General features: G+C 46.3%; 1 long non-coding RNA gene across 1 annotated transcript in view; it reads right to left on the minus strand.

The window, feature by feature from the left end:
* Positions 1 to 13,535, minus strand: part of LOC140899148 (uncharacterized) — an 89,290-nt gene extending 75,755 nt beyond the window's left edge. The window contains exon 1 of the long non-coding RNA XR_012155236.1: positions 13,407 to 13,535. This is a non-coding gene — a long non-coding RNA (uncharacterized LOC140899148). The remainder of the gene's footprint in view (positions 1 to 13,406) is intronic.
* Positions 13,536 to 15,208: the final 1,673 nt, after the last annotated feature.

Genomic DNA, 15,208 nt, shown 5'->3' on the forward strand with positions numbered 1-15,208 from the left:
AGGAATTAACCCCATTTCTTAGGCTCCGGAATCCTAAGTGAAGTCCTTACCTGCAGAGGTCTGTCCCTTAGCAAGAAGAAACTCCAGTCCCATGAAAGGAGAAATATCACCCAAAGGCTCCTTCCTTGTGGCTCCAGTGTTTGACACCAATTCCACTCGGAGAGAAAACACTGAGATCCTGCAGTGGAGGTCATGGTGCAGGCCTGTGTGAGGTCACTTCAAACAACTCCTTCACTGATCTCGTAGGATGTTGTGCCTCCCCATCACTTCCGCTGCTTTCTTGCCCTGGGCTTCTCTGAGGTCATTGCCTCATTGGAGAGCTGCTGTCCTGCAGGCTGGGCTCTTCCTGTGGCAGGGTGGGTACTTCCTATGGATATCTCCTTTGTGTCTGATGGAGCTTGTGCTTCATTCCTGTGGAGCTAGCACAGGGGTGGGAAAACTTTTTGGCCCGAGGGCCACATCGGGGTGTGAAACTGTATGCGGGGCCGGGTAGGGAAGGCTGTGCCTCCCCAAACAGCATGGGCCCCGCCCCCATCCGCCCCCTCCCACTTCCCGCCCCCTGACTGCCCCCCTTAGAACTCCCGACCCATCCAACCCCCGCCCCGTCCTTGTTCCCTGACCACCTCCCCTGGGACCCCTGCCCCTGATCGCCCCCCAGAACCACATCCCCTATTCAACCCCCCTGCTCCCTGTCCCCTGACCCCCCCAGAACCTCCACCCCATCCAACCCCCCCTGCTCCCTCTCCCCTGACTGCCCCAATCCCATCCACATCCCCACCCCTAACCGCCCCCCCGGGACCCCACCCCCTATCGAACCCCCCCACTCCCTGTCCCCTGACTGCCTGGACCCCTATCTGCACCCCCACCCCTTAACAACTCCCCCAGGACTTCCACACCTATCCAACTGCTCCCTGTCCCCTGACTGCCCCCGGGACCCCTTACCCCTTATCCAACCCCCCCGCTCCCTGCCCCCTTACCATGCTGCTCAGAGCAGCAGGAGCTCGCAGCCCCGCCACCCGGCTGGAGCCAGCCACACCACCCGTGCTGCCCAGCAGGAGGGGCGGGCCAGAGCACTGGTGGCATGGTGCACGGAGGCTGTGGGGGATGGGGACATCAGGGGAGGGGCCTGGGGTGAGCCTCCCTGGCTGGGAGCTCAGGGGCCTGGGCAGGATGGTCCTGTGGGCCAGATGTGGCCCGCGGGCCATAGTTTGCCCACCGCTGAGCTAGCAGGATGCCCTCATGGCAGACAATAGCTACTATCCATGCTGCTGAGTCCCTGCCTGAGCACCAAATCTCCTCATATCCACGACTATCAGCAGAGCATAGGAAGTGCCAGCCTGGATGGGACATGTGGTCCATCTAGCCCAGTATCCTTTCTCTGACAGTTGCCAGCACCCGCTGCTGCAGAGGAAGATGCAAGAAACCCCATTGATGGGCTGATGTCAAATAATCTGTCCCCCCACAAAGGTCTCATCCTAATCCCTAAAGGCTAGAGATAGTTATAATTATAATTGTTAGTGCTAGCAAAAATGTTTGGAAGGGATATGTAAGTTTAAAACAATTATATAACTCTGGATATTCTTGTTATCCATGCAAATGCTCAGATTCTCTGAATCTTGCTAAATTCTTGGCTTTGATGATATCCTGTGGCACTGTGCACCACATTCTAATTATGTGTTGTGTGAAAGGGCAAGATAATAGGACATGTGGGACGGCTTGTAGCAGATAATAATACCCACATTTTCAATTCCTCACACAGCTTCCCTTTCTTGACTCCTGTCCCTGTGCCATCCATACACCAAGATCTAGCTTCTTCTCTTGCCTTTCCACACAATTTCTCCACAGAGGGTGCAATAGCTTTCTTCTCTGAATCTCATACCCTCTGCAACAGCCTGCCTGTATCTATGCAAATGGGGCAAGTCACTCGAAGCCTGTGTGTGGCATTTTCTTCATCTGAAAAATAGGGCTAATAAAAGTGAATGCCTCTCAATTCCGTATGTCTAATTCTACCTTCCATCCCCACATAACTTTGTGAAGGGGAAGCTGAGGGTGCAGATAGATATGTGTGGTATGAATGAATATGACCTTTCCAGGACCGTTGCACTAAAATAAATAAATAAATAAAATAAGATCCCATGACAACCAGCACTGGTTGGGAATTTTCCATTGAAATGATTTTCTGATAGAAAATGTAGTTTCCATAAAATTGAAATTTTCCACAGGAAAATTTTGATTTTGTGGAAAAACTTTGATTTTCTGTCAGGAAAGTCAAAATGAAATATTTCATTTTGGCTTGGTTTGATCCAAACTGTAAAATATTTTATTTTGAACTGATCTGAAAGGTTTTGTTGAGTTTCTCCTTTGGCCATGCAAGTTGTCAGCACAGCACATGCCACGTCATGATGACTTTATACAACACACATCAGGCCATGTAGCATGTACACAGCAAGCATCGCCATGCCAAACAGTGAGGCTGATTTTTGTAATTTTTTTTATAAATTGTTTACTATTAGCATATGTCCTAGATTTGAATAGTAGTTATTTGTATGCAAATTAGGCTATTCTTTTCACTTGAGAAGCAGTTCCTAATCTATTTAACAGTGTGGGCCCCATCTTCATAATAATTATAATAATAATTATTACACCCCTACTTCACAGGGGCGTTGTGAGGATAAATACATTAAAGATTGTAAAGCAGTTTGAGATGTTGAAAAGCACTATATGAAAGCAAGACATTATTATTATTAGTTAGCGAGATTATCTCATGGACCACTTGCCCTTCCATTGCTATCCCACAGATTACCTCCCTTTATACTTGTGGCCCCTTCTGTCAGGCTCTGTGGGCTGTCTGTCACTACTTCACAGTTGTCTTTGCTTTCATCTCCACCACTGTCCTGAGTCTGTGACCTGAGAATCCCACTGCAGCTTGGACTGTTGCCTTTTGCCACTGCTTGTGTGGCTAGTTGATGGTTGGACCCAGAACTGCTCACCTGTGCATAGTGGCCTTAGGACCTTGTCTCCTTTGTTGTAGTGGGCTGCCTGCTTAGCTTGGTGTTCTCTTAACTGCTTCTTTGTCCTATCTGCATTCCTCCACTGGGCTGAAGGACACTATCCCTCATGGAAAGCAAAGTCTTAGCTCTCCAGTGCATTAATCTCTGTGCTGGGAGGCTATATTGCAATGGTCCAGCGTTGCTAGGTAGGGATCCCTTCCTCTCTGTTTGCATTTGCCATCAATCTCTTGGCTGTTTATACTGCCAACTGTGCCTCCATCTTGTGCTCAAGTTCCCCTTTGGTTCTGAATCGTTTGAATTTGGCTGCAGTGTGTGTGGCTCATTGTCTGACCGTAGCATATCAGATATGTCTTACCTTGCAAAATGTGCCTTCACTTGCCTGATCATAGTTCTTGCCTCCCACAGAGAGTCCAACTCCCAGAAATCGGAGAAGTAATGTACTATAACCCTGCGGCCAGCTAACACTACAGTGTGATGCCTCAGAAGGAGGCTTAGGATCAGCACTGATGCAGCGCCAGCAGCCCATAGCATTTGCTAGTAGGTCCCTCACAGACACAAAGAATGCTAGCTGCAGTTACAGCATCTCTGTAAATAGTTCTCATAATAAAGAGCCAGTTTCGTTTTGGAAGTGGCACATGAAACACAGACAAACTTTATACATTTTTCCCATGTTGAGAGATTCTATTGGTTTGAGATGTTTCTTAAAATAGAGAATCCTAGCATAACTAGTCGTAACTCCAAATGAAACGTTGTAACTGCATATCTCAGGGTATCCACAGCCCTCTGTGGAGATAGAGGTGGTTAGGGACTATTTAGAAAAGCTGGACGTGCACAAGTCCATGGGGCCGGATGAGTTGCATCCGAGAGTGCTGAAGGAATTGGCGGCTGTGATTGCAGAGCCATTGGCCATTATCTTTGAAAACTTGTGGCGAACCGGGGAAGTCCCGGATGACTGGAAAAAGGCTAATGTAGTGCCAATCTTTTAAAAAGGGAAGAAGGAGGATCCTGGGAACTACAGGCCAGTCAGCCTCACCTCAGTCCCTGGGAAAATCATGGAGCAGGTCCTCAAAGAATCAATCCTGAAGCACTTGCATGAGAGGAAAGTGATCAGGAACAGCCAGCATGGATTCACCAAGGGAAGGTCATGCCTGACTAATCTAATCGCCTTTTATGATGAGATTACTGGTTCTGTGGATGAAGGGAAAGCAGTGGATGTATTGTTTCTTGACTTTAGCAAAGCTTTTGACACGGTCTCCCACAGTATTCTTGTCAGCAAGTTAAGGAAGTATGGGCTGGATGAATGCACTATAAGGTGGGTAGAAAGCTGGCTAGATTGTCGGGCTCAACGGGTAGTGATCAATGGCTCCATGTCTAGTTGGCAGCCGGTATCAAGTGGAGTGCCCCAAGGGTCGGTCCTGGGGCCGGTTTTGTTCAATATCTTCATAAATGATCTGGAGGATGGTGTGGATTGCACTCTCAGCAAATTTGCGGATGATACTAAACTGGGAGGAGTGGTAGATACGCTGGAGGGGAGGGATAGGATACAGAAGGACCTAGACAAATTGGAGGATTGGGCCAAAAGAAATCTGATGAGGTTCAATAAGGATAAGTGCAGGGTCCTGCACTTAGGATGGAAGAATCCAATGCACAGCTACAGACTAGGGACCAAATGGCTAGGCAGCAGTTCTGCGGAAAAGGACCTAGGGGTGACAGTGGACGAGAAGCTGGATATGAGTCAGCAGTGTGCCCTTGTTGCCAAGAAGGCCAATGGCATTTTGGGATGTATAAGTAGGGGCATAGCGAGCAGATCGAGGGACGTGATCGTTCCCCTCTATTTGACATTGGTGAGGCCTCATCTGGAGTACTGTGTCCAGTTTTGGGCCCCACACTTCAAGAAGGATGTGGATAAATTGGAGAGAGTCCAGCGAAGGGCAACAAAAATGATTAGGGGACTGGAACACATGAGTTATGAGGAGAGGCTGAGGGAGCTGGGATTGTTTAGCCTGCAGAAGAGAAGAATGAGGGGGGATTTGATAGCTGCTTTCAACTACCTGAAAGGGGGTTCCAAAGAGGATGGCTCTAGACTGTTCTCAATGGTAGCAGATGACAGAACGAGGAGTAATGGTCTCAAGTTGCAGTGGGGGAGGTTTAGATTGGATATTAGGAAAAACTTTTTCACTAAGAGGGTGGTGAAACACTGGAATGTGTTACCTAGGGAGGTGGTAGAATCTCCTTCCTTAGAGGTTTTTAAGGTCAGGCTTGACAAAGCCCTGGCTGGGATGATTTAACTGGGAATTGGTCCTGCTTCGAGCAGGGGGTTGGACTAGATGACCTTCAGGGGTCCCTTCCAACCCTGATATTCTATGATTCTATGATTCTATGTCTTCACGGCATTGGCAGGTGTGACAGCAGCTCATGCAGCTCGCTTTAGTCTAGCTCACTTGGGTACCAGGGTAGTGAAGCCACTCTGCCTTCAGTCTATACAAGCTGCAATAACAGCACTGATTGCAGTGCAGACATTAGGGTGACCAGACGTCCCGATAAAATCGAGGCTGTCCCGATATTTAGTTGTTTGTCCTACGTCCCGACTGATGTATGGTCGGGACGCCATTTGTCCCGATATTTTGCATCGGCTGCACTCCGGCTTTTTTTTTTTTTTTTGCGCCTGGGGAGGCAAAAAACTGAGAGCCGGCCCTGGTGTGGGGTGAGCCTGTGGCTGCCACCCCATTTGTCCCAATATTTTGTTCTTGTCATCTGGTCACCCTAGCAGATATATTCTATAGCCACACCATCATCTTTAGAGGTAGTCAATGTTTTCAAATTTTGAAAAAATTTTTTGCAAGAGGTTTGCTGCCTTTTTAACCTGCTTTCTGTGATGGTGTAAATGAGGGATAGATGTTTTACTGGAACACGTTTGTGATGACTGCGCTACTTGTGAGTGGCAAGACCAGAAGTGCATTATGTAGGTCATCTCAGATGATGACCAATAAAACCTTTACGCCTTGCCATGCCATCAAGCACTGGGTGTGTACCCCATAATGCTGTCAAAAATGTTGCAGGGAGCCTTAAAACAAAAATTAATTGGGATTATTTTATAGCTCTCCTATGATACGTTATCGCTCTCCTGAGATATGTACATGCAATTTTTTCATATGGCATTTTATTCCACACCAAAATAGTTGTATTACACACAACTAGCGTACTTTATAAAATACAAAATATACTAGTTTAAATGTTGCCCACACAGCCTTAATTCTGTCCCTTTATGCATATGAATTATGATACAGACTTTAATTGCATAATCATGTACTATTATTTCTGCAGGCTAATTGGAAGTATTTAAATCTTAACATTGTTAACCACAGAGAGCTTCTCTCTCTTGTTCTTTTTTAAATAAAACCAAGACAATGAAATGCAAAACAGTGTGCTAATGCACCAGTTAGGTTGCACAGTTGAAATAAAAAAAGGCAGAAAATGCAAAAGTTATGGTTCCAGTATCAATGGGAACACCTCTTCATTCCAAATCATATTTTTCATACCCATTTTTCATGTTAAATGTGCAGGCTAATATATTACAATCTATGTCATAAAATTTATTCCATAAAAATGCAGAATGTGAAATGCACACAAGTTAGAAACTTAGCTATTAGAATCTTAGCTTTTGTATTTCTTGTTCCTTGTGATATTACCGTAACTATTCAACCTTAACATTGCATGAATGTAGTTTTTTGCAGATAATATCTATAAAAACTATTCAGAATAATGAATTCATAGTTAGTGTTAGCTTTATTTATAGAACCTCAGACATGGAATAGAAAATAGATTTTGAACTATCAAATAGTTCCCCTTAACATTGATATGGCTTCACTAGTAGAAACACAAGCAGCTGCTTCTAGCATTATGGGAACAGCCTTATTAACTGGAATTGCTTGTGATGGATGGGAAACTAGACAGCTTTCAACATGTTATAACCTAAATCACCTTCACTTAGTTGTTCTCTTTGTCTCATTTAATAAAAATATGGATTGCAACCAGAATATGATCTGTATTTGTTACCTTATATTTATAATAAAGCTTAAATGCTTTTGGCCTGAGAGAGCCATGGATTTCTTATTTATGAAACAATAGCTCTAAAGTTCATCAGGAACTGCCTGGCTTCACTCCATGAATTTGATTTTGAATCTGTTTGGTGCTCATAGGTTCAAATTTAGGCAGAAAATGGAGTTTTCTACTATGGTACAGGTTCCAACCACATTTGGATCTCTGGTGTGGCTAATAGCAGCTGCAGCAGCTCAGAAATAAGGTAGGTCGCTACTTCGAGCATTCCTACTCCCAACTGCTAGGAGTATGGGGAAAGGTCCAAAAGCCCTTTCCTTAGGGACTGGGGGAGAACAGCGGAGATGAGAAGTGTACTTGGGAGTCCAACCCCCAGACAATGTAGTTTGTGTTTGTGTGTGGGAGGAGTAGACTCTCTCTGGAGAGCTGAACCTGCAGGTGGTGGAGTGGGGACAGAGAGAGGAGACTGTCTCTCAAGAATGCAAACCCTTGGTAAAGGGTTGAGATGGAGACAAGAGACCTACATCTTGAATGGCTAATCCTCATGTAGGGAGAGAAGAGACCCCCTAACCGCACCCGCCTAACTAGCCCTGGGGTGGGAAGAAAGAGAAGAACTCCCACCCTGGCAGACCACACTCCAAATAGGCTCCCACATCCAGCAATCCAGATCCTAATTCCCACATCCTGGCTTGCCTTCCCTTCCCTCCTGCAGTGGCCCTGGGTCCTTGCTCAATCAGAGACCTAATTCAAAGACCTCAACTATGTCCCACATGACCTACCTGCGAAGTATTTGGGGGAATGTCCCAGTAGCTTGTAAATTACACCCCCACACACACGTCCCTTCGCACACATCCATGTAACCAGTCAATCCTCACAGGGCTCTCTGGCAGAGCACAAGGCAGGGCCACGCCTCAGCTCAACAGGATGCTGGTTTCTCAGAGGGACACCTCCAAAAGGCAGGGGTGGGGCCACAGCGGCTCAGTTCCCAGCTGGTCCTAGCTCCATCAGAGGGAGAAGGGGACAATTATCACGTCCATGTGCATGCATTTGTGTGTGTTCTTCCAGTGCTGACTGAATGCTATAGAGCCAGACACGAGATGTAGGCGCCCCATGGCAGCGGGAGTGGTCATGGGGCCCTACAGCACCACTCCCGCACCCCGACGAAGTGACACTGGGTCAAGGATATCCCTCTGCAGTCACTGCAATGTTGTCGCAATATTGTGACATATTCATCATGACAGCAAGCAGCTCTGAGGACATAGGCTGCCTAAAGCATAAGAGACCTATGCATGTCCTGGTTTCCCCCCTTTATTACTGAACCCTAACTCTAATACAGAACAGTAATCCTAACCTTAATCTCACCCTAACATACACCCTTAACCCTAACACTAATTCTAGCCCAGTTCTAATTCTACCACTCGCCTCCTCTGATCTAACCCTAACCGTGTGCCTGAAATTAACCACAACTCTAACATGTAACCCTAACACCACCCTTAATCCAAACACAAGCCTAATACTAACCTTGCCCTAATTTTAACCTTAACCTTAACCCAAAGGTAATCATAGAATCATAGAATCATAGAATATCAGGGTTGGAAGGGACCCCAGAAGGTCATCTAGTCCAACCCCCTGCTCAAAGCAGGACCAATTCCCAGTTAAATAATCCCAGCCAGGGCTTTGTCAAGCCTGACCTTAAAAACCTCTAAGGAAGGAGATTCTACCACCTCCCTAGGTAACGCATTCCAGTGTTTCACCACCCTCTTAGTGAAAAAGTTTTTCCTAATATCCAATCTAAACCTCCCCCACTGCAACTTGAGACCATTACTCCTCGTTCTGTCATCTGCTACCATTGAGAACAGTCTAGAGCCATCCTCTTTGGAACCCCCTTTCAGGTAGTTGAAAGCAGCTATCAAATCCCCCCTCATTCTTCTCTTCTGCAGGCTAAACAATCCCAGCTCCCTCAGCCTCTCCTCATAACTCATGTGTTCCAGTCCCCTAATCATTTTTGTTGCCCTTCGCTGGACTCTCTCCAATTTATCCACATCCTTCTTGAAGTGTGGGGCCCAAAACTGGACACAGTACTCCAGATGAGGCCTCACCAATGTCGAATAGAGGGGAACGATCACGTTCCTCGATCTGCTCGCTATGCCCCTACTTATACATCCCAAAATGCCATTGGCCTTCTTGGCAACAAGGGCACACTGCTGACTCATATCCAGCTTCTCGTCCACTGTCACCCCTAGGTCCTTTTCCGCAGAACTGCTGCCTAATCATTCGGTCCCTAGTCTGTAGCTGTGCATTGGGTTCTTCCGTCCTAAGTGCAGGACCCTGCACTTATCCTTATTGAACCTCATCAGATTCCGTTTGGCCCAATCTTCCAATTGGTCTAGGTCCTTCTGTATCCTATCCCTCCCCTCCAGCGTATCTACCACTCCTCCCAGTTTAGTATCATCCGCAAATTTGCTGAGAGTGCAATCCACACCATCCTCCAGATCATTTATGAAGATATTGAATAAAACTGGCCCCAGGACCGACCCTTGGGGCACTCCACTTGATACCGGCTGCCAACTAGACATGGAGCCATTGATCACTACCCGTTGAGCCCGACAATCTAGCCAGCTTTCTACCCACCTTATAGTGCATTCATCCAGCCCATACTTCCTTAACTTGCTGACAAGAATACTATGGGAGACCGTGTCAAAAGCTTTGCTAAAGTCAAGAAACAATACATCCACTGCTTTCCCTTCATCCACAGAACCAGTAATCTCATCATAAAAGGCGATTAGATTAGTCAGGCATGACCTTCCCTTGGTGAATCCATGCTGGCTGTTCCTGATCACTTTCCTCTCATGCAAGTGCTTCAGGATTGATTCTTTGAGGACCTGCTCCATGATTTTTCCAGGGACTGAGGTGAGGCTGACTGGCCTGTAGTTCCCAGGATCTTCCTTCTTCCCTTTTTTAAAGATTGGCACTACATTAGCCTTTTTCCAGTCATCCGGGACTTCCCCGGTTCGCCACGAGTTTTCAAAGATAATGGCCAGTGGCTCTGCAATCACAGCCGCCAATTCCTTCAGCACTCTCGGATGCAACTCATCCGGCCCCATGGACTTGTGCACGTCCAGCTTTTCTAAATAGTCCCTAACTGCCTCTATCTCCACAGAGGGCTGGCCATCTCTTCCGCATTTTGTGATGCCCAGCGTAGCAGTCTGGGAGCTGACCTTGTTAGTGAAAACAGAGGCAAAAAAAGCATTGAGTACATTAGCTTTTTCCACATCCTCTGTCACTAGGTTGCCTCCCTCATTCAGTAAGGGGCCCACACATTCCTTGGCTTTCTTCTTGTTGCCAACATACCTGAAGAAACCCTTCTTGTTACTCTTGACATCTCTGGCTAGCTGCAGCTCCAGGTGCGATTTGGCCCTCCTGATAACATTCCTACATGCCCGAGCAATATTTTTATACTCTTCCCTGGTCATATGTCCAACCTTCCACTTCTTGTAAGCTTCTTTTTTATGTTTAAGATCTGCTAGGATTTCACCATTAAGCCAAGCTGGTCGCCTGCCATATTTACTATTCTTTCGACTCATCGGGATGGTTTGTCCCTGTAACCTCAACAGGGATTCCTTGAAATACAGCTAGCTCTCCTGGACTCCTTTCCCCTTCAAGTTAGTCCCCCAGGGGATCCTGGCCATCCGTTCCCTGAGGGAGTCGAAGTCTGCTTTCCTGAAGTCCAGGGTCCTTATCCTGCTGCTTACCTTTCTTCCCTGCGTCAGGATCCTGAACTCAACCAACTCATGGTCACTGCCTCCCAGATTCCCATCCACTTTTGCTTCCCCCACTAATTCTACCCGGTTTGTGAGCAGCAGGTCAAGAAAAGCGCCCCCCCTAGTTGGCTCCTCTAGCACTTGCGCCAGGAAATTGTCCCCTACGCTTTCCAAAAAACTTCCTGGATTGTCTATGCACCGCTGTATTGCTCTCCCAGCAGATATCAGGAAAATTAAAGTCACCCATGAGAATCCGGGCATGCGATCTAGTAGCTTCCGTGAGCTGCCGGAAGAAAGCCTCATCCACCTCATCCCCCTGGTCCGGTGGTCTATAGCAATCCTGTCCTCAATTGAATGTTAAATTTGTCACTAACTCTAACCCTAACTCTAAAATCCTAACCCTAAATTTAAAGCTAACCCTTATCCCAAATCTAATGCTACCCAAAATCTAACCATAACATTAATCATAACATTCAATTTTAGATGTAAACCTAAACTCTAACCCTAAACCTAACTTTTAACTTAACCCAAAACCTTAACCCAAATTAATCCCTGACCCTAAACCACAACCTTCCCTATCCTTCACCCCTTAACCTAACCCTAATCTAAACATAACATGAACCCTAACCTAACCTTCTCCCTAACCAAAGAGAACAAAACAATGGGGAAAGAGACAAGAAAGAGAGAAAAGGAAAGAATTAAGACAGAGAAGATGAGAGAGAGAAACAGAAACTGGAAGACAAAGTGAAGGAAAGTGAGGGAACATTGAGAAACTGACAGAGAAGGAAGAAAATTGGAGTGCAGGGAGAGATGAAGAAAGAACAGAAAACAGAAGACATGGTGACTTAGTGCCGAGAAAAGTGTGGGGTGGAGGGAAGGGTATGTCTAAAATCCACTGTATACACATGTATATATACATGCCCAAATGCACACACTTAACTGCATATGCACACGTGAATGCACACACACTTTTCTGTGGAATTGTGCATGGAAATTCAAGCTTGTACACATCTTGTAGTTAATACGTGGGCATGTTGTGAGGCCCCTGTTTGCTGGTGGATCTGGGTCGCATTTCATCTTGACCCATCCCTATCTTGACTCATTCCTTGAAAAGGGGCCTCTAAAACACTAATGCTACCTCTTCTCTAGTCCCTTTTTAGTCAGGGGTGGTATCAGCCTGGCACTCAGAAGAACAAGCCTGGCAGTAAGGTCTTGGGTGGGCACAAAGAGGCTGAAGGCTCTATTCTTGGCTCTGGAGCCTTGAATGTGATTATTTAGCAGTTGTGTCTGTTGCTCTCAGCACATTGAGTTAGAATAGACTGTCACCGCAGCATGGGTTTGAACTCTTGTGGAGTCAGCCTATCTAAAATGGAGAACAGACAGGGCAAGGGCTTGTTGCTATTACCAGCTAAGAAATTGCATCTCAGACAAGGCCAGAGTCCTGTATAGTTGGAGTTGGAGGATCAAGGTTCAATTTCCTGTCCCAGGTATGTGTGAAATTTGTCTGATTAACCTATGTATTTCCTGTAGCCCATGTATTCATTATGAGGCACACATATCTCTCTCATTTCTCTCCCCCGCTGCTTTGCTTCCTTGGTGAGGTTTTGGTTAGGGTGTATAGCTCTGGGAAGCACTGTGGGAGACCCTTTGTATAGAGAAAAATCCAGCACACAGATCTGCATTATATTCAGATGTGCCCTTCCACCTCCATTCTCAGAATTGCTCAAGGAAACAGCAACGGTATTTGCTCTTGCTAGCACCAGATTGCCCCTTGCCACTGTGGGGCAAAGTCCCAGAATCTTACCGCCTTTGGCCTGAACAAAGTCTCCTCCAAAGGCAGGGATTACATCTAGGGCTGCCAATTAATTGCAGTTAATGCAAGCGATTAAAGCAAAACAAATTAACTCGATTAAATAAAAAGTCACGATTAATGGCAGTTTTAATCACACTGTTAAACAATAATAGAATACCAATCGCTAAGACAAACAGGTTTGTTTACATTTATGGGAGATAATGCAGCCCGCTTCTTATTTACAAGGTCACCTGACAGTGAGAACAGGCATTCACATGGCACTGTTGTAGTCAGCATTGCAAGGTATTTATGTGCCAGATCTGCTAAACATTCGTATGCCCCTTCATGCTTTGACTTGTAGTCTCTAAAGTTTTACATTGTTTTGTTTTTCAGTGCAGTTATGTAAAAGAAAATTTCTACATCTGTAAGTTTCATTTTCACGATAAAGAGATCTCACTACAGTACTTGTATGAGCGGAACTGAAAAATACTACTTTGTTGTTTATCTTTTTTACAGATCAAGTATTTGTAATCAAAATTAATAATATGAAGTGAGCACTGTACACTTTGTATTTTGCATTGTAATTGAAATCAATATATTTGAAAATGTAGAAAAAACATCCAAAAACATTTATAATCAATTTAACTGGTATTCTATTTTTTTTAACAGCGTAATAAAAACTACGATTTATTGAGGGTTTTTTTTTGGTCATTTGACTACCTGTGTGCCTCTGGAGGAGCAAGTCACCCAAAGGGTGAGGTGGAGATGGGGTCTTGGGCAACTCACCCTGTACTGGCTTATGGAGCTGCCCCTGCCCTGCATGGAGCAGGCTGTCCCATCCCTTTGCCTCGGGAAGTATAGTTCCACCAGCGGATCTGCAGGGAGTAGTGTGGTCCTGCACTGCCAGCCACGCAGGTCATTGTGTAACTGGACTAGGCTTGCCCTAAGAGTGGGACATTCCATTCTCTGAGCAAACACTCCACATGGGACATTCCTATCATTCCTCTTCCTCGCTCTGTACCACTGCAAGGCAATAACCCAGAAGCTGCCTAAACGGATTACACTGTTATTAGCACCAGAGCACAATCAGTGTGGAGCTGAAGGCAGGCAAATGTGGGAATAAACCATCAAGCCATTGAGTTTCTGGAAAGAGCACAGGATGGGAACAGAGGCAATCAATGCTGCCTCAGCACTTTGCACAGGCTGGAAGGAAGCAGCCCAGCCAGGAATGTGAATCTGCTCTGTAATAACAACTCATTACTGCACTCTGCACATGGGAACATACCAATTAACACGCTAGGTCCGACCACGGCTCCTGTGTCCATCTTGCTCACAAGAAGGCAACTGCCAGCCAGGGGATGTGTGAACGGATTTGTTCCATTTAGCTTCTGATAACGTCTCCCCAGTCTGAAGGGAGCATTTGATCCAGTGATGGGCAACTGGGGAAGCTACACAGGTTGGGGTTTTCAACAGCACCTAAGTGATTTAAGAGCACTATTATATTGACTTGCAATGGGATTTGAGTCCCTAAATCACTCAGGATCTGTTGAAAATCCCATTTTGTTTCCCATTTAAGCTACAACCTTTTCTCTGAACCATCACCAAGGGCAGAAGAGGAATCACTTCATGGATGGCAGTGCTGATGCTTTGTTCCTGTGTAGGGTCTAGCCCAAAGTGCAAGGGGTTAATGTTTTCCAAAACACTGTACCTGTCATTTAATGCAACCTGGGCCATCCCAAGGATGGAACCATGTGTTCTCCAGCAGTACGGGCTGAGCCCAGAGCTAGGTGACTGTTGGCATGGAGGTCCTAGCAGTATTCAGAGAGGGGATGAGTCCATCCAGAGGCAAGGCAAGGCAATCACCCCAACCTTCTCTTCCACTTGGGGGCAAGAACTGTAGCCCTCCCAGTCATGCACTCAACTGATTGCGCAACAGAGAAAAATGTCCTGCCCCCAGCAGCAGTCAGTTTATGCCCAGATGCATGAGATTGGATGGCCCTGAGTTTAAAAAGTGTTATTATTAGCCATGAAATTGTCCAGCTCCTTAGCCAGCTGCTCTTGCTAGCTGTCTGCCCTCAGCAGATGTGAATCCCATGAACTGATGAGGTATTATACTAAGTGCCCTGCCCCTTACTCTGTGGGCCCGGGGAAAAAGGAGGAAGGCTGATCATTGTTCACTGTCCTCCTTACAATCTATTAAACCCTGCCAATCCCCTCCAATAATTCTTCTTCCCAGGCTAAATCATATTTTGATTCCCTGAGGAGTCAAGGCTTCGCCTCCTTTATCATGGCCTTGTCTGGCCATAGGCTAGCTCCCCTCTCTGGCTGTGCAAATGGAGGCCTCTGGCCACTCTTCCCTCTTTCACAAACGTAGCCACTAGATCGGAGCCATTCCCTGGTGAGCAGCCCACCCTCTGTAGCACATGGGATAGACTGGTGGTGAGGGGAGGAAGCTGGCGCCCTGCAGCTTGGGCCTTGCCGAATTGCTCAGACTGGCCCTGTGTAGATAGGATTTGCCTTTGGCAAGATATTTAAATGTCAGGGTTATTTAGCCCTAACCCCCATGTGGAGTTTGCCAGCTCCTGCAT

This window comes from Lepidochelys kempii, chromosome 16 (assembly GCF_965140285.1).
Source record: "Lepidochelys kempii isolate rLepKem1 chromosome 16, rLepKem1.hap1, whole genome shotgun sequence".
NCBI lineage: Eukaryota > Metazoa > Chordata > Testudines > Cheloniidae > Lepidochelys > Lepidochelys kempii.